The sequence below is a fragment of the Lactuca serriola genome, chromosome 5, assembly GCF_051521515.1.
Source record: "Lactuca serriola cultivar US96UC23 chromosome 5, Lser_US96UC23_V15, whole genome shotgun sequence".
Taxonomy (NCBI): domain Eukaryota; kingdom Viridiplantae; phylum Streptophyta; class Magnoliopsida; order Asterales; family Asteraceae; genus Lactuca; species Lactuca serriola.
The window spans coordinates 94,858,998-94,863,268 of NC_136412.1; the positions used below are offsets into that span (position 1 = coordinate 94,858,998).

Sequence of the window (4,271 nt, forward strand, 5' to 3'; positions counted from 1 at the left end):
GTTGACTGTAGGAAATTCTTGCTATAGTTTTTTTAACAATGGCGAATTTGTGATTAACAGAGCTAATGTATTGGGAGAAAAACGGAGGCAGTGTTTGCAACTTATGATCCAGCTCACGGAATATAGGCTAATGATTTTTTTACAAATATATAATGTGTTGGTAGAATTTGATACTTGAACACAGAAGGTAAATTTTCATCGGACTTTCCTCAATTATAAATGATTTTTGCATCCCTTCAGTTGTGATTCCGGTTTAAATGTCTGGTATTTTAACTGTGATTCCTTTAACTGCGATGATGTTTGTACTTTATATCTTTTACTGACTCATAAATGAATCTTGATCATATTTATCCATTTTATTTAACTTTTCAGGCACATTTCATTTCAATATGCGGCCATAATGTGGAGAATGCGAAGGACGGTGGTGTAACGCCCGCAAATCCGGGCTAGTCAATTTAGAGACAATAGGGGTTGAAAACGACTTTTCGACAAAAGATTATTTAGAATAAATAATCTTAACCAAGTTGTAGAATATGTCACAAGGTTTCCGTACATATAAAGAACGCCGAAATCCGAGTTATAACGAAGAAGTTATGGCCCGTCGAAGTTTTACGGCAAAACCGGCACGACACCGGGAAGCGTAAATAGTGAATTTACGATAGAGCGAGATTTAGCCTTAGCAATCTAAACAGAAGTTGTAGAATATGTTAAACTAAGAGCGTCGATAAAAAGAACGCCCAAATTTGACTTCGTATGAGGAAGTTATGATTTTTCTAAGATTCGGCTTAGCAGTGTACAGCCCGAAACTCGAATTTTAGTTCGAGCGGTTTTTGGCTTACGCGACCTAAATGAGAGTTGAAGATCTCATTAATAGGAACTCAATGGTAAAAATATGGACGAAAACGGAGTTCGTATGAAGGAGTTACGAATTCTTCGCGGTCATTTAACAGTCTAAACGCCTCCTACTGTTAAATTTGAGATCGGTCGAGAATTAGCCGACGGAGTCTAAACGAAAGTTGTAGATCTTGATTTTACCTACGCTTGGATATAAAGAACGTCAAAACCGAAGCTCGTATGCGAGAGTTATGATTTTTCTAAGTCGAGAGGCTGCTGTGCGAAATCGGGTGACGTGGCGCAATCCTGGCCGTTGCTTCCTCCCCAAGGCTAGCCACCAGATGGTGACACCTAGCCTGGAACTCGACGAGTTTTTGGCTTTTCCAGCCTATAAAAAGGGTGTCGGGGCATCCTCATTTCACACTCCTTCCAACTTCTCTTTCTCTCTCTAGAATCTCTCTCTAAGCCTCCCTAACCCCCTAAAGCCTAGGGTAAACCCCCTAGCACCCGAAGGAAGCCCCAAGGCTCCCGGAGCCTCGAGAAAAGAGCCTTTCGGCTCTGGAACGCTGCTCCAGCGAAGCCCGGTTTTGCGAAAAACCCGCTGTAAGTGAGTTGTACCTACCCTATCTTTAGTATAGCTTATGTTTTAATATAGTAACGTTATTAGGAACTTATAATGAGTATTTGGGCTATTATTATGAGTTATATTGAGTATTATTTAACGCTTATATAATAATAATAATAGCTAGACTATTAATTTGTCGCGATTATCGTTAGACTAAACCCTAGTGGTATTGATACTAGGTGTCGTCAAGGGATAATTGTTTTGAGAGTATCGAAGCGCGGTCCGAGTGCTGAGTCACCACCTTTCAAGTGAGTGCATAGTCCCTTTCATCTTACACATAGATAAGAAATATTTTATATAAACTACGTGCTATGTGTGCATATTATCTGAATACTTGTTGTCTATGCTGGATGAACGTTTTATACATGTTTTCAAGGATTTAAACTGTATATGTATTTTATATATACAAATATGTTGGGTATGAGATGGGTAGATGAATGATGAGAGATAGAAGATGATGTGAGTATACATTGGCAGCTATAGACTTAGTGCCTATGGGACGAACACCGGTAGCTATGGACTTAGTACCTGTTAGACGTTGGTAGCTATGGATTTAGTACCTGTTAGGAATTGGTAGCTATGGACTTAGTACCTATTAAACACTGGTAGCTATGGATTTAGTACCCGATGAGTAGGATATAGCAGCTATGGATTTAGTGCTTTACGAACGAACATCGGCAACTATGGATTTAGTGCCAGTCCTATAACCTTGGAAGTAAGGGACTTCGGAATAAACGAATGCAGGATAGATGACTCTTAGGTTAAATCCTTAAGAGTAAAGAAGATAATGAGGATGGGTAATTGGGTAGATTGTTTGATTGTTTAACATAATATTTATATTATTGTGGGTTGAAAACCCTATGTACTCACCAGGTTTCCCAACCTAACCCATTCAGTTTATTTATATCACATGTGTTGATATGAAGTCACTTTACACTAAGAGATTTAAAAAGATGTAGATCACTAGTGTAAACAAATATAAGTTTTGTTTATGCTTATGTTTATGTATTAACGATGACATCCCAAACGTTTTAAAATGAAATAAATACGTTTCTTCGAAAATGTTTTAATAATGTATTTACCATGTTTTTCTGGGAACAAATTCCGCAACATTTTTATAAAATGAAGTACTCTGATTTTTATAAAGCATAAACAAAAATCGGTCTTTTCTGGCCGTGATTTTGGGGATGTCACAGGTGGTATCATATTTGTATTGATTCATGAACCAGTTTATGAGGTCTGTTACGAAATTATCCAATTCCCCTTTTTACTTCAATTACCATTTTAGGCTGTTGATTGATATACCTAAAATTAATTTTTTTTGATTTTATCCTAATTCAGTTTGATTTAGCTTATTTCGTCATGAACTTGTCAAAAGAGGAACACCAATTGAACAAGAAACCATTGATTGATCGCAATTAGGGCTTTCACATTGATCGCATATTGCATTTATTGTTTCTTCAATATCTTGAAATTATGATTAGAAGTTATAATAAATGAATTTTGTTAGTGATTTGTATATTTATCAATTGCTGACAAGTTTACTATGTCGTTTCAGGAAAGAAATGGGAATGGCACACCTGAAAGACAACCTATGACTCCACATTCCCTAACAAAAATGGGTTCTAGGTTAGTTAAATTATGCAGATGAAGTGATTTCTCAAGTTCCATTTTCATCTAAAATATGTTCATTTTAATGAGAGTTTTCTTTTGTTTCTACAGAGAGCGTACAACATGCTGTCAAGGAAATCATAAATTATCCAAATAAAGAATCTTGAACCAGGTCATACAACATGTTAACTAATATAGTAATATTATTATTTTTAATGATTTTTATTCTGATTTTCTTGCATGATTTTTAGTTTTTATTTTAATTTATAAGTCCAAATGAAATAAATAGTAACATATAACATCCTGTTTTTTCAATTTATTTCTTAATAAGCCACTATCCTTGGAAAAATCTACTAATTATAGCATTGTACTGTTTTTTTTTTCTTATTAGGACATTGTACTTTAATAAATTTACCTAATTTTAGCAATAAATATAAATTTCAATTTGCATGACATTCCTATATTTGAATATATTTTTTCAAAGTACAAAACTGTAACAAGAAAAATTTAAAGTAGGATGCTATAGCAAACAAGTTTATAAAAGTACAAAACTGACTCTAATATTTATCAAAATTTCAGGTCTTTCCCGTTAGGTCCAGGTGCAAACGCCTCCCATAATTCAATTATGGTGAGTCGTTATCTCTTATATTAGATATGTATTTTTTACAAAATTCAACATTCTAAACTTTGTGTTTCACCACACAGGATACACCAAAACTCATCGACTTAAAGCACGAATCACTAGACATGGAATCTGAAATGAGTCAATAGTATAACCATGTCTCCAAGGGTATAGATGTCAAAGAGCAAGACTACACCAACAGAAAGTGTCGCCAAAACTTTACATTATATACATTGATGAAAAATGAGGGTCTATTTTTTTTATGTGAAATTCAAGTTTGTATTTAGTTGAAAAAGAAATGGTTTTTCCGTTTGTGTTTTTTGTTTATTTCTTTTTCTGTTATTGCTATCTTCGTTTTGACCCTAGACAAGTTTTTGTAGCGGATCCAATCCCGCAAAGCGGGACTCTTCCCTAGTAAGGATTTAATTTAGAAAATTTGAAATTAGAAGAAATATCTATTAATGATATTTATATGCATTTATTATTAAATTTATTGTCATTATTACATTTAAATATTATGTGAAATTTAATAAAATGAAAAAAAAACCACAAAGTGTCATGTGGAAAAAATTTAATTGA

At 34.2% G+C, this 4,271-nt stretch overlaps 1 long non-coding RNA gene across 1 annotated transcript; it reads left to right on the forward strand.

Annotated features, from left to right (window-relative positions):
* Positions 1 to 2,654: 2,654 nt before the first annotated feature.
* Positions 2,655 to 4,004, forward strand: LOC145051100 (uncharacterized). Its single transcript, XR_013683447.1, has 5 exons — positions 2,655 to 2,696; positions 3,018 to 3,088; positions 3,182 to 3,242; positions 3,650 to 3,698; positions 3,776 to 4,004. It is a non-coding gene; the product is annotated as an uncharacterized LOC145051100 (long non-coding RNA).
* The last annotated feature ends 267 nt before the right edge of the window (positions 4,005 to 4,271 follow it).